Raw genomic sequence first — 15199 nt, forward strand, 5'->3', positions numbered from 1 at the left:
ATGGCTGAAGAGAAAAGAAAGTGTAGTTTCTTATATATCCAGAAAACAGAACATTAGAGCATCAGCAATATTCTGAACAAAACCTGCCATCATCCCTCGTCCATCCATTCAGTACTAGGTAATTCATTCTTGTTCCACTGGATTTGAGGTTGTTTGTCTCATGAAGTCATCTGCTTCTTGACTAGAGTGCCAGAAATCCTGATTCAGTCTACTGGGATGGTCTCATGCTTGTTTAAATGAAGCCATCAGAAGCTTGCAACCCAAAGTACCTAACATGGTCCTTTTCCCCAGGGCTCTGAGGCAGCCTTTCTTTGTCAAAGACAAGCAGTCTATAGCTGATTGTAAGTTGACTGTGAGTGCTTTCAATGTGTAATGCAGGGTCTCTGGTCCTGCTCTCAGCGGGTGGACACAGAATATGGTGAAGCCAAAAAGGAACACCCACGGAGCCATAGATAGGGGGTTCATACCACTATATCCTCGCGGGCAGCTGGGTTGGAGATATAGGAAGCAGGATCCACACTATCCACTATCCGCCGTCCACTTCTCTGCCAACCCCCTTGCCAGCGTAGCCACGGCAGTTATATTAGTGGCTTATGGCTAACTGGTTACAGTTGATGGCCAACTAGTTACAGATGATGGCCATCTGATTACAACTGATGGCCATCTAATAACTGAGCCAGCAACTTTCCACGTGAGGCCGAGAGCCTGGAAACTGCTCTCTGGGACTCTGTTCCTACACAGAGAATCGTCAAAGTAAAAACAAAGACTATCTGTGGAGGACAAAATAAAATGGCTGTGGTTAACCCGTTAGTGGCAATTTTCAAAAGTGAAAGTTTTGCTGAGAATTCATAACAAGAATAGTATAACTGACAAGGAAATTTGGTTATTTATGTGGCATACAAACCAAAATAACAAAGTCAATTAAGAAAACACTTTAGGCAAAATATCATTAACTCCATCTTCAAAGAAGAGTGGATATTAAATCTAATTTATAGTAATGGAAGAACATAATCTTCACAGAGAAAAAACCTTCAGATATGTAACAATCCTGACATAACATTCCATGAATTTAATGAACATATAATTGGAATACACTAAGAATATATAAACACTATCAAGTAAAGAGACTATAGATCTGGACTAGGTCCTAAACATTTGCAAATTAGTATAACTCCATAGTTAAGTGATGTGAGTTTCCAGCTGAACACTGTCGCCCTAGTAGCTAGACTCAAATTTAAAAAGTTGTGACCAAGTTACCACTGTAAGAAACAGCTGAAACTGTGACTGACAACACTTGCTGTGATTGTCTGCTGAGCCAGTGAGGGCACTGACAACGAACGCTCTAGGCACTTCCATACAGCACAAAGTTCCTGACATCTGAATTCAATTCCATTTTACCATCCTGATTTAACCTGGAAAAGCTAACCAGAATCTCTCCCAATTTAACAACCCTTCCCATGCAACTCATCAACAGTAATTACCACATAAACCTCATTATTTCCTAGCATTTCTTTTTTCACAAGATGAAAGAATAAAACCTGTGTGGTTTTTCTTTGGGAAATCTCAAAGACAGTTTTTAGGTGCGAAAGATATTATTTAGGATCAATTTGTGGAAGGCAAAATATCTAAAGTTGTCAGGAGATTTAACACCTGAATAAGGTAAAGATCATGAATTCCTGAGAAACAACACTTGGCTACCTAAACAGATAATAAGGAATTTGTAAAATAAACATAGGCCGTAACATGATTGTGAAGAATCTTAGCTCTTTCCTAAGTGAGAAAACTTTGTTCTCATAAATAGCCAAGGATGTAACAGAGTCAGCATAAATCATAGAAGAATCTTTGTTATCTTGGCAAACTACACAGAAGGTAAAGAATAACCTTTTACAACCTCGTACTCACTTCCTAGTGCTGCTCTCACAAATTACCACAAATTTTAAGAGCTTAAAACAACACAAATTTATTATCATACAGTGTTAGAAATCATAAATCCAAAATCAGTCTCACTGGGTTAAAGTTAAGGGGTCAGCAAAGCTGATTCCTTCTGGAGGCAATGGGAAAGAATCCATTTCCTACTTTCTCCAGCATCTAGAAGCCCTTTTCATTCCTGGCTATGGCTTCTTCCTCCATCTTCTAAGCCAGCAGTGCACTATCTTCCAATCTCTTTCTGTTTCTGTTGTCATACCACCTTTTTCTCATTCTGACCCACCTGCCTTCCTCTTAAAAGGACCCTTGTTGATTATCTTGAGCCAACCAGATGGTCCAGGAGACTCACCCCCCATCTCAAAGTCCTTAACTGAATCACATCTGCAAAGTTCCTTTCATCATGTAAAGTAACATTGTCACAGGTTCCAGGGATTGGGCTATGGCCATCTTTAGGGGGCCATTATCTACCACAAAGCACTTATGAACAGCAGACGAATAATTTTACCATTTTAACAGAATGAAAACCAAAATCTAATTTTGTTTCAGTATATTTGATACTAAAGCTCTTTTTGAAAATCATATAAATAAATCCATCAAACTTTAGCCAGCTTTGATTATGACCAATAAAATACCCTTTTCTAGAACCTTCTATAACTTTCTATATCCATTCAGATTGTATCCTAAACTTTCCTCTTTTATTTTTTGCTTTTTTTTTTCCCAACATGTATTTCTTTTATTTTTTTAATTTATTGGGGTGACAATTGTTAGTAAAATTACATAGATTTCAGGTGTACAATTCTGTATTACATCATCTATAAATCTCATTGTGTGTTCACCACCCAGAGTCAGATCTCCTCTTTTTTTTTTTTCAACCAACTATTTTCCTTTAGGACAAAATGACTCTCTTTTTTCCTTAATAAAACATATCCTGCATACGTCAACTCCCAGGAACCCTCCCCACTGCCATTTCACTCAGCCACCAGCTATTTGAAAGAGGGAGCCGTCTTCCTCTCTTGTGCTCCCATGAAGACTCCTCCCTTCTTAGGGACCTCCAGGCATCTGTGATCCCTTTTCTTTCCTATATCTTCAACTTCTTTTTTTTCTTTTTTTTTTTTTTATTGGGGAATATTGGGGAACAATGTGATTTTCCAGGACCCATCAGCTCCATGTCAAGTCATTGTTTTTTCAATCTAGTTGTGGAGGGCGCAGCTCACTGGCCCATGTGGGAATCGAACCAGGGACATTGGTGTTATGAGCGCTGCACTCTAACCACTGAGCCAACCAGCTGCTCCAATCTTCAACTTCTTTAATTGTCCTTCCCACCAGCGTTCAAACATGCTCAAGCCTCTGCTATCTTCTAGACTCTTTCTTGACCAGGCCTTCCTCTCCACTTTCCTGTCTTGAAAATGCGACCTATGTTCATTATTTCCATTCCCATATCTCCCATTCACACCTTAAACCCTTTGACATCCCAGTGCCTCTTCACCCCTCACTCTAATGGTACAACTCTCTCCAAGGTCACTAAAATCCTCCTGTTGCCACATCCAACCTGTGGGGGCGGAGCCCCAGAGAGTAGTTTCCAGGCTCTCGGCCTCACATAGACAGGTGCTGGCTCAGGTAGTAAATGGCCAACTGTGATTGCATGGCCATCAGCTGTGGCTAGTTGGCCGTCAGCTGTAACCAGTGAGCCATTGGCCACAATATAACTGCTGTGGCTACGGAGAGAGAAGGAAGAGAAAGAGAAGAAGGATGGGGCTAGCAAGAAGATGGCGGCTGGGCTGGCAAGCGTGGATGGCGGTTTGCGGACAGTGTGTATCCAGCCTCCAGTGAGAGTATAGTGCCGCCAGAGAGAATAAAGTGGTATGACTCCCCTACCTATGGCTCCGTGGGTGTTCCTTTTTGGCCTCACCATATCCTGCGTTCTTGTGTGGGGAGCGGGAGCAGAGACCCCACAGGATCTCCCGCATGACAAATGGCGCAGCGAGCAGGGTCTCCCGCACGACACATGGCGTAGTCGGCAGGATATGGTGCCGGCCAAAGCTCTCCAAAGGACGGTGGAGCAGTTTGTGTGTATGAACACTCAGTCTGAGGAAGACCAGGAGGAGCAGCTGCCGGAGAGCTGGACCCTCGTGGAGGGGTGGGAGGACGTGGACGGTTCTCCCACCAGCACAGGAAAAGCCATGCAGCTGCTGGAGAGATGGAGCCCCGTGGAGAGGTGGAAAGATGTGGACGGTTCTCCCACCAGCACAGGAAAAGCCATGCAGCTGCTGGAGAGATGGAGCCCCGTGGAGAGGTGGAAAGATGTGGACGGTTCCCCAACCAGCACAGGCCGGAGAAAGCGAAGGTCGTTGCAGCCCTGTGGGCCGGGGAAGTTCCTGCTCAGGCAGCCCGGATGCAGGACTTATAGTCCCAGGAGGTAACGCTTGCTGAGTCCTCCATGGGAGATGAGGGTGAGGTCAAGGTCATCCCTCACCCCCAGGACAGCCCTGGTGAATGACTATGGACTATGGGGAATTGCCTTCCATCCCTAATTTAATGGACCGCTTGACTGTTTGTTTGGGAACTGTTGTTAGTGGAACTGGGGGATATTTGCTTTTGTCTCTTGACTGGCCGCCATTGAGAATATGTAAGCACCTTGATTGTGAGTCGCTGTTGTTCCAGCAGGGTACCCTGAGAGGCACAGAGAGAGTGGCAGTGCGCTGAGAGGTCTGGCTGAGCCCTGAAGATACCCTGGCTGTGCCCAGGAAGTCGGGCTGTTCCCAGAGAGAGTAGTAGAGCCCTGAAGGTACCCTGGCTGTGCCCAGGAAGTCGGGCTGTTCCCAGAGAGAGTGGCAGTGCCCTGAGAGCCCTGGCTGAGTCCAGGAAGTCTGGCTGAGCCCTGAAGGTACCCTGGCTGTGCCCAGGAAGTCGGGCTGTTCCCAGAGAGAGTAGTAGTGCCCTGAGAGCCCTGGCTGTGTCCAGGAAGTGTGGCTGTTCCCAGAGAAAGTGGCAGTGCCCTGAGAAATCCTAGCTGTGCCCGGGGAAACTAGTGGTACCCTAAGAAGTCCAGGAAGTCTGGCTGTGCCCAGGAGTACTGGTGGTGCCCTGAGAAACCCTGGCTGTGTCCGGGAAGACAGGTGGTACCCTAAGAAGTCCAGGAAGTCTGGCAGTGCCCAGGAGTACTGGTGGTGTCCTGAGAAACCCTGGCTGTGTCCGGGAAGACAGGTGGTACCCTAAGAAGTCCAGGAAGTCTGGCAGTGCCCAGGAGTACTGGTGGTGCCCTGAGAAACCCTGGCTGTGTCCGGGAAGACAGGTGGTACCCTAAGAAGTCCAGGAAGTCTGGCTGTGCCCAGGAGTACTGGTGGTGCCCTGAGAAACCCTGGCTGTGTCCGGGAAGACAGGTGGTACCCTAAGAAGTCCAGGAAGTCTGGCAGTGCCCAGGAGTACTGGTGGTGCCCTAAGAAACCCTGGCTGTGTCCGGGAAGACAGGTGGTACCCTAAGAAGTCCAGGAAGTCTGGCCGTGCCCAGAAGCACTGGTGGTGCCCTGAGAAACCCTGGCTGTGCCCAGAGAGCCTGGCTGTGTCCAGGATATTGCATTCACCCCCAGGCTCCTCGCACAGGTCCCCTCGCGGAAGACGCTTGTCGCGTAGATTGTGAGGCGAGAGCCTGTAGGGGTGGAGTGTGGGGGCGGAGCCCCAGAGAGTAGTTTCCAGGCTCTCGGCCTCACATAGACAGGTGCTGGCTCAGGTAGTAAATGGCCAACTGTGATTGCATGGCCATCAGCTGTGGCTAGTTGGCCGTCAGCTGTAACCAGTGAGCCATTGGCCACAATATAACTGCTGTGGCTACGGAGAGAGAAGGAAGAGAAAGAGAAGAAGGATGGGGCTAGCAAGAAGATGGCGGCTGGGCTGGCAAGCGTGGATGGCGGTTTGCGGACAGTGTGTATCCAGCCTCCAGTGAGAGTATAGTGCCGCCAGAGAGAATAAAGTGGTATGACTCCCCTACCTATGGCTCCGTGGGTGTTCCTTTTTGGCCTCACCATATCCTGCGTTCTTGTGTGGGGAGCGGGAGCAGAGACCCCACAGGATCTCCCGCATGACAAATGGCGCAGCGAGCAGGGTCTCCCGCACGACACAACCATAACTTCCAACCTTGTATTACTTGATCCTACTGCAACATTAAGCTGTTGGCTATTTTTTCTCTTGAAATGTGCCTATGGGACATAACCCTCTCCTGATTTTCTTCCTATCACCTTTTCTACCTATTGCTTCTAGATGGGATCCATCTAACTAACTAGCCCTACTTTCCAACCAGTTGCCCATGTTTTCATCCTATAGTCCTCATTCTCCCCTACCATCTATATCCATCAAATCACCAAGTACTATCTAAATTTTTTTTTTTGAGCTGATTCACTTTTCTCCACCCCACTGCCACAACCCTAGTTTAGGCCCCATTATCTCTTGCCAGAATGAACGCAGCCTCCTAATTGTCTCACTACCTCTGATCTGGCTGGCCGTCTTTCATCCACGGCACACATAGGATCAGAAGGGTGTTTCTAAATCTAAAGTTCACATCTGAGCTTGTCACTCCATGCCTTAAAGGGCCTTTCATTGCCCACTTCACCCAACCTACCTGAATTGCCTTCATGTTGAAGCCCAGTTCTTAACATAGATGATATGGCTTTCATTATTGGACCTTTGCTTGTCTCTCCAACCTTATCTGGTGCCAACTCCCCTCCTAAATCCTGCCATGTTGTGACAACATGAATACACCTTGAGGGCTTTCTTCTAAGTGAAATTAGTCAGACAGAGAAAGACAAATACTGTATGTTCTCACTTATATGCGGAATCTAAAAGAACTGAACTCAGGCTGGTCCGGTGGCTCAGGTGGTTCGAGCGCTGTGCTCCCAATGCCAAGGTCGCCAATGTGCCACCGTGAGTGGCCGGAGGCCAGCATGAGTGACCGGCAGCCGGCGAGAACTGCCATGGGCTGCTGTGAGTGTCCAACTGACTGCCTCAGCCGGGGGAGAGAGGGGCAGCACAAGGCTCATAATACTAGCCTGGGCCAGGGAGCTGTGTCCTGCACAACTAGACTGAGAAACAACGGCTTGAACTGGAGTTGGGGGGGAGGAAGAAGACGGGGGAAAAATAAAATAAAAGAACTGAACTCATAGAAATAGAGAGTAGAATGGTGGTTTCGGTGAGGGAAATGGGGAGATGTCTAGTCAAAGGGTGCAGACTCCCAGCTGGAAGATAAATAAGGTCTAGGGATCTAACGTACAGCATGGTGACTATAACCAACAATACTACACAATAGACTTGAACGTTAGTAAGAGAGTAGCTCTTAAATATCATCACCATACACATACCCACAAAATCGTAATTATGTGTGGATGTGAAGGTGCTAACTAACCTCACCGTGGTAATCATTTGCCAATACAAACATGTTGCTAATCGTCACATTGTACACCTTAAACGTACATATGTTATATGTCAAGAATAGCTCAGTAAAGCTGGAGGTGGGGAGAACTAGCAATAAAAAAATTCTCCTCCTCAAGCTGCAGCTCTAAGCTCCATAGATTGAACTACCCAAATTCACTGTGTTTTCCAGCTTTTGGTGCTATTGTCATGATTTTCCTTGAACATTTACTCCCATCTTCAACTGGCTAAATTTTACTCATGCTTCACGTCTTACTCTTCTGTAATTGCCTGTTGAATCTCCTGAACTACAAGCTCATTGAGAGCAGGGACTGTGTATTGTTCAATGTCTCAGCCAGACTGCTTGTGCCCAGTAATTACGAGCTCTCCAAAAGTATTTGTTGAATAAACAAAGATGCAATGAGCTTTAGAGCAGGTTTGGTGGGTTTACAGCTGTGGGAGGAGCAATTAAGCAGGAGAGTTTTAGAGTTCAAGCTTCAAAGGTAGAGTGGTGGTGACTGACAGACCAGGGTGGGGCTAAGCAGGTGGTTGTTGACGTGGAGTGGAAGTGAGGATTACTGGGGCAGAGAATAGGAGGGAACTATGACCCAACATATTAGATGAGTGGCACTTATGGTGCCCAGGAGAAGTCAGGCAGAGGGTAGGGTGGAGAAGGAAGCTGTGAATCATGCTCTAAAGTCCTTTCACAGGTGGTGTGATTGAGGCAGGGAGGTGCCTTCATCCTGTGGCCCAGCTTCAGCGGAGGAGAGGAAGGGAAATGAGAGTGATGGAAGATTTACACAGGACCAACACTAACTACAGAAAATGATGACCTTGCCTATGACCTTGAGATCAGGAGGGGAGAGTGAGGAGCCTCTGTGGAGAGGGTTTCAAGATGAGGAGGTGGAGGAATTTCTCAGAAAGAGGTTGTGCCTACAAAGAAATATATTCATAGAATGGGCCTTCCAGAGAGCCCAGTGAAAGGAGGGAGAATGGTGTCTTCCCCAGAGTAAATTCGAGTGGTCAAATGACAGGGGTCCTTATGCTTTGGCTTCAGAATTTGTTCCAGAAATGTCTGCCATCTTGCTGCTACAATTCTCAGCTATAATGGGCTGGTTTATCCCAGTTAAGAGATTAATCTGGAATCCAGTTCAGACCCTTATAGCAAAGGAATCAAAACCTTGCATATGAGATTATCCACCCCCATGCGTTCTTTTATTCTGTGGGAAATTGGGTCTTGACTTATTTTTGTGGGATGTCAGCACAATAAAGGCCTCCCTTTGGGACTACAATGAAAAAGAACTCTCTCATCTTAAAAAAAAAAAAAAAAAAAAAAAGCTGTGGGGTTAAAGTCCTTACTGAACAAAGTTTCAAAATTAGATAAAACTTGTAGTCTGCTCACTCAAAAGGGCCCAGCACCTCCCTTCCGCGATCACTAAAGAGCCTTTGCTTTTCGGGAACCAGCTTGCTCAGGACTTCTCATCAGCTGATTTCTCTCTGGGCCTAGACAGACACTAGACAGCTATGGCTCTTCTAACATGCTTGAGATAAATTGTCCATGGTGGGACAGACTTAACCTTTAAAATGCTGCTATTTTACTTATATTCAAACTTTTTATTTCGGTTTTCCCTATATATTCACCAGCGAGATTGCTCTAGTTTTCTTTTTTTGTGAGTCGCATTTATTGAGGTTTTGGTATCAAGACTATAACCAGAATAAGAATAATCAGCACCCTCCTACCCTCATCTCCAAACTTGTTAGAAATGCAGAACAACGGGCTCCCCTCCTCCAGACCAATGGAACCACTGTCTGCATTTCAACATGCTCCCCAGTAATGCACACCGACATTAGAGTTTGAGAAGCTGCCCCAAGCCTTGTTATTTACTGAAAACTGCTCCTTTCTAATCTCAGTATAAGCAGCCTGGCTCTCCTTCATCCTAGCTCACTCTGCTTACTGTGCTAGTTCCAACAATCCTTTCACCCATCATACCACTTTTACAGGGTTTCTCCCCTTTCACTGCCCCAACTCCCCAACTCTGCCCCCTTCCCCCCCCCCCTTTCCTCACTGCCTCCTATCTGGCTTGGATTCAACAGTTGGCCATTATTATTATTACTTCCTTGTATATACCCTCTCCTTCCTTTGTCCTTTCTCGCTCCATGCAGTTACCTAACAAAAATAGCCCTGGTTGAATCCAGCTCCCCACCTTCCTGGGCCTGCACCTTCCCAACAAAATGTAAGCCTTGTTGACTGGTCCTGCTTTACACCTTCTCTTCTTCCCTTAAACTTCCAACAGCTCCTCCCCCTCCACACCCTGAGCTGATGACCTTGCTTCCCATTTCCCTGAGAAAATAGAAGCCCTCAGAAGGGAACAGACACCTGTTCCAGCTCCTCGTCCACCGGGCTCTCTGCCTCTGAGCCCACAATCTGCCTGCCCTCTGTCCCTGTGAGTGAAGGCCGCCCTGCTGGTGTCAAGGCCAGACCCTCTATTGTTCGCTGCAACCTTCTCCTGCTCACTCAAGGACAGCTCTCCAGAAAATGTGGCCCCTCCCATCAAATTTTCCCTCACTACTTGAATCACTCCCATCAGCACTTACGCCAGCTGTAATAGCTTCCATCCTAAAAGGGAAAATGAAAAAGAGAAATAAAACCAAAAAAAGTCTGTTTGACTCCATATTCTCCTTCACCTACCACCCAATTTCTTTCCTCCTCTTTAGAATAAAACTTCACGGAAAAGTTGTTTATACTCATGGTCTCTCTCTTCCTAGAGCCGCATTCTTTCTAGACATCTTTCTGGGTCTCACATTCTTTCCAGAGACCACTCCATCCAGGTTTTTCCACCCACCCCTGCTGAAACGGCTCTTACCAAGGCCACTGGTCACCTCTATGACGCTGACATCAATGACCAGTCACCAACACCAACCTTACTTCAACTATTAGTCAAAATAAGTGGCATTGATCCATCCTCCACCCCTTGGTCTTCCAGTACATCCAGTCTCCTGGGTCTCCTCCTCCTGCCACCCTGGCTCCTCTCCTCAGAATCCTTTGCTGGTTCCTTGTCCTCTCCCTGACCTCAGCCTTGGGACCTCAGGCTCATCCTTGGCTTTGCCCTTAATTAACACTCACTCCCTAAATGATCTCATTGAGTCTTGAGATTTTACTTACTCTGAGGACTCCCAAAATTCTCTCTCCAGCCCGCACGTCTCATCCATACCCTGACTTCTATATCCAGCTTCCTACTTGGATGTCTAGCAAGTAGTTCAGAATTAATATGCCCCCAAATGTGTTCTGGAGTTCCTCCCTTCACATCTGCTTCTCTTGAAGTCGTCCCCATTTCACCAAATTGTATCTTCCAGTTGCTTGAGAAAAACAAACAAACAAACAAAAAACCCTTAGAAATCAGCAAAATCCTGTCAGCTCTACCTTTTAAAAGTGTCTAGAACCCAACCACTTCCTTACCCCTCCCAGCTACCGTGCTGGACCTGTCTTCTGTTCACTGGATTATTTCAAAAGCTTTCTAACAGGATGGCTGACACCCTGACATCCTTCAGGCTGGTCTTCACACAACCAGAGCGATCCTTTTGAAATGTCAGACCACATCCTTTCTCTGCTCAACACTCTTCAAATAGCTTTTCATCTCATTCAGAGTAAAAACCCAAGTTCTCCTTTCAGTCTGTAGGGTTTCCACCCTCTGCTGTTTCTGCCCTCTCCCTCCCTCAGGAGTCTGGCCTTGCGGGGCTCCTGGGCTCCCAGCTCCCAGCAGACGTCCTTGCTGTTCCCTCTTCCCTCCCAAGCATCCCACATAGTTCACCTCATGCTCTTCATGTAGCTGTTCCCTGTAGGAGAGCTATAAATAGTCATACCCTGCACTCTCTCCCCTCCTTGGCCTATGTTGTTTTTCTCCATAGCCCTGAAAACCATCCAAGGTCATGCATGTGCTGGTTTATTTGTTTATTGTTTGTCTCGGGAGCATGGACTGTGTTGTTCACTGCCCTACCCCTTAAAATAGTGCCTGACACACAGTAGATGCTCAAAAATACCTGTTCAATTAGAAATTAAAAACAAACAAAGCAGCAGAAACAAAAATACACATGGATGATATTTTTATGTACAGATTCTGCTGTCTGGGCTTTGGAATTCATTTTCTCGCTCGTCCTCGTGAGCCTAGGGTCCTGTGCTACACTTTTGTGCGCGCGTTTATGTGAAGGACCCAGGGAGAGGGACAGGAAACGGCCCGTGGAGACTAAAGGAGTGGAGCTGGGGTTTAAATCCGCTGCTGAATCCTATTAATCTGGATCATTCCATTACTTTCCACGCTCTGTCTCAGAGGATGCTAAAATGAGAATGATCTGTCCCACGCAAGTATGACAGATTGGGTCTACACAAAGTTGGCCCTTCGTCTTGAGCAGAAATAAAGCTTTGTTAAGAGTTGAGGAAGTGGTCGTAGGAAACGGGCGTGAGATTCCTCCAGGAAGCGTGCTGAGGCAGACTGGAAGGGGGCTGAGCACCCACATTTAAGTGGCAGATGAAAGAAAAGGAACTCCTCTCCTCGGCTTCTGCTTTTCTGTGTCCCCTCCCTTTTCGTCCTCAGCGCGGACACCGGCGCCCTGAGTCCTCCCGGACGCCCGGGGGCGCCCGAGGCCAAAGGGGGCGTTGCGGCGCCGCCCGACGTCGCGCCCTGGGAGGCTGCGCAGTGCGCACGTCAAAGCCGGGCTCGGGCCGGGAGCGGGGAGCGGCGCGGCCTGGGAGAGACCGAGCGTCGGAGAACCCGGGGAAGGCGAAGGCAAAGGCGGTGCCGGGTCCTGCAGCAGCAGCAGCAGCAGCAGCAGCCGCCGCAGCCGCAACCCGAGCGATCGAGCGCAGCAGTGCGGCGGCCGCCGCGGGAGCCTTTGGGCCGCCGTCCGCCCGCGCAGCCGCCGCCGCCGCCGCGGGAGCCCGTCGCCGGGAGTCGAAGCAGGCGGAAGACAACGGAGGGGCCGAGCACCGGAGCCGCGCCGCGGGGACCCAGTGAGCAGCCCGACGCGGCGGCGGCCGAGGACGGGGACGGCGACGACGCGGAGGCGGAGAGGGAGCCGCTCGGCCCAGCCCCGTGAGTGACCCCCGGCCCTGCCCAGCTCGCGGCGCGGACGCCGGCCCGGCTTCCGCCTGCCCTGCCCCGGCCCGTCACCGGCCCCGGGGCTGCCTCCATTTTCTCGGGTGGCCGCGGCGGCGCGAGCTGGGCCGGCTCAGGCCCCTCGCGGAGCCTTGCCCTTTGCTCTCGCCCGCGCGGCGCCGGGGGCCTGCGGCCGGAGTCTGGGAGCCCCGGACTCCCCTGCCGCCCCGCTGCGGTTCTCCGGCAGGGCTGGCGGCTCGGGGCGTCCGGGGCCGGAGTACGGAGGGCAGGGAAGTGCGGGCCGGCTCAGCTGTCACTCCCACCGCACGCGGGCTCCGGCCACCTCGCTCCTGGCCCCTGGGAAACTTTCTGTTATCTGGAGGCAGGCAGCATCTCTGTGATGTTCCTTTCGGGAAGAGGCCTAACCGATTTCTGGTTAGGAATTGTGCGGCCAGAGCGTTCCCGAGTTCGGTTGAAACACCCTGAGCGCTGACTGCGTGCAGGCGCCGTGGTCGGTACGCACCGGAGGGATTCAAAGGTGAACCCGAGGCCGCGGTCGCCTCCCCCGAGGAGTTTAAGCTCTGGTGTGGGAGATAAGACTAGTGCACAGATAACACGATACCTGGAAGGAGACGATAAGTCCGGTGAAAGAACTGCAAGGTGCTAGAAAGGAACCCAGGGAAGACTGGACCGATTGATCCATCAGTTCCGCTTAGCAGAAATCTGGAAGGCTTCCTGGGCGAGGCGGTGCCCAAGGCGGCCTTGAAGGCTCGAAAGGATTTGTGAGAGGAGGGTTGCAGAAGAGACGGTATGTGGAGGGGCAGCAGAGCTAGAGGACAAAGGTAAAAAGGCATAGGCTAGAAATAGTGGATAATTCGGTTTGTTGCCTAGGCCCATGGTGGGAAGTGGAGGTGGGCTGAAGAGGTATTTGGGGGCCAGATCCTTGAAAGCTAGAAAGGAGCTGTTGAAGGGAAACTTAGAACTCATTTCTCAGTGACTCATGAGCCCGGAAATGTAAGCTAGGGGATATTGAAGGCGCTGCTGTGAAAGAAAGGAGAGGAGGAGGCCCAGTACAGAGTTGACATTCTGTGCCTTGAATATAATGCAGTTTGAGATCGATTTTGACAGCTTCCGGGATATTCAAATGAATCCATGTCCAGGCCAAGCAAAGAACCTTTTGCAAAAAGCTTCATTAGATGTCAGGCTCTTGGAGGTAATGGAAAGATGTGTTTAAAATAAGCTCGTCTACACATAAAGCATTTCTGTTGGTGCAGTTCACTAAACTGCATCAAAACTTCTTGTACCGTGTATTAGGTGTCTAAACTTTGGAATTACTAAACTGAACATAATTTATCTCTTTGAGATGGCATTTGTGTAAAGCAATCTAAATTGATGATTTTAAAAATCAAAATGTTACTAATATTCTGAGATAGAAAGTGACATAGAACCTTTTTATAGAAAGGTTCATTTTTTTTTAAATTAATTTTTAGTAATCAAAATCTTTATAGGAGAACCAGGAGCAAAAGTCTTTAGTTTTATTTTGTACATTTAAAAAATTACTAGGAAGTAATTAGCAGCTGTATTTGAAGTCCTAAACATATGATCTATGGAGGCAGCTTAGAACCTGTGTTGGTTTTGTAAGCACTTACTTCTTTGTTTGCTTATATGATAAATGAATGTCAACTTTTTTGAGTTTTAAAAAAGTTGTAAAATGCAGAAAGTACTGGAAAAGTTTTAAAAATTATCTTCTGTAATCTTACCACTTATATTTGGTTACTGTTAACATTTTTGCATATTTCCTTTTCAGGGTTATATTTTTTCTTTACATAATGAACTAAACTACATATGTATAACTCTTATTAAGCATTTTTGTCATTAAATATCTTCGTATACAAATATTTTTCCCCAAGTAAGGGAAGTCTTAAATGTAATTTTTTTTTTGACAAGGTTGTATTATTTATGTCAGATAAAATGTAGTAGTCATGCTTAATAACTGCTCCTGTGGACAGTTTTTCCTAAAGACTTCTTGTTTGAAGTATAGTTATTCATTTCTTTGTACAATTTAGATCCTATTGCTTGTTTATTACTTGGGCTGCATCTTGCCAGCAGGTAGGAAAGAGATCTGACACATCTCTGGTATATGAGTGGATATACTTTTCTAAAAGGTATTAAAAAGGATTACTTTCGTAGCTAGTATATCTCCCATACACTAATGCACCTCCATTCCTACCTCCCCATACCCCACCCCCCAAAGTATTCTTTGAACGAGGGCCGTCCACGTAGGCTACTACTTTTGATTATGACATTGCAAAGATTGAGTCTAAATGCATGTAGTTTTCTATTGGCATTTCTCTAGTAAATGTAGAATTTGTCATGAAATAATTTTGCTGCTAGAAATAATTTGCTGCTGTAACAAAAGGAGCTGTTTGTTTTTTTTATTTGAAGGCACTTCACTTTAGTTCATTTCAGACTGTAGGTTCTTTAAACCAGTTTTTCCCTTGTGCTTTACATTCTAAAATATATTAATGAGGTCTCTTCCTGTTTCTAATGGCATATAAAATGAGATGCTGAGCTAAACTGTAAATTTTCATAAAGTCAACATAAAAGAATAGCTGAGAAAGTCCAGTTTAAGAATGAGGTTTGGTTTTATAATTTGGTTTTATTTTAATCTTTATTTGTATATTACAAATGTTTATTTTGAATATTTACTAAAGTTTTTTCTTTTGATCAACTTTTGTAGGTTATAGATTTCTGTAATTACTACTGTACTTCCCAAGAGCCTTTTT

At 47.0% G+C, this 15199-nt stretch overlaps 1 protein-coding gene across 1 annotated transcript in view; it reads left to right on the forward strand.

The window, feature by feature from the left end:
- The first annotated feature begins 12272 nt into the window (after nucleotides 1-12272).
- The window catches only part of CAB39 (calcium binding protein 39), a 72755-nt gene continuing 69828 nt past the window's right edge, over nucleotides 12273-15199 (forward strand). Inside the window, exon 1 of the mRNA XM_074314786.2 lies at nucleotides 12273-12410. The gene's annotated coding sequence lies outside the window, so the exon portion shown is untranslated. The remainder of the gene's footprint in view (nucleotides 12411-15199) is intronic.

The sequence above is a fragment of the Rhinolophus sinicus genome, chromosome 17 (genome assembly GCF_057876585.1).
Source record: "Rhinolophus sinicus isolate RSI-liver-muscle chromosome 17, RSI-T2T, whole genome shotgun sequence".
NCBI lineage: Eukaryota > Metazoa > Chordata > Mammalia > Chiroptera > Rhinolophidae > Rhinolophus > Rhinolophus sinicus.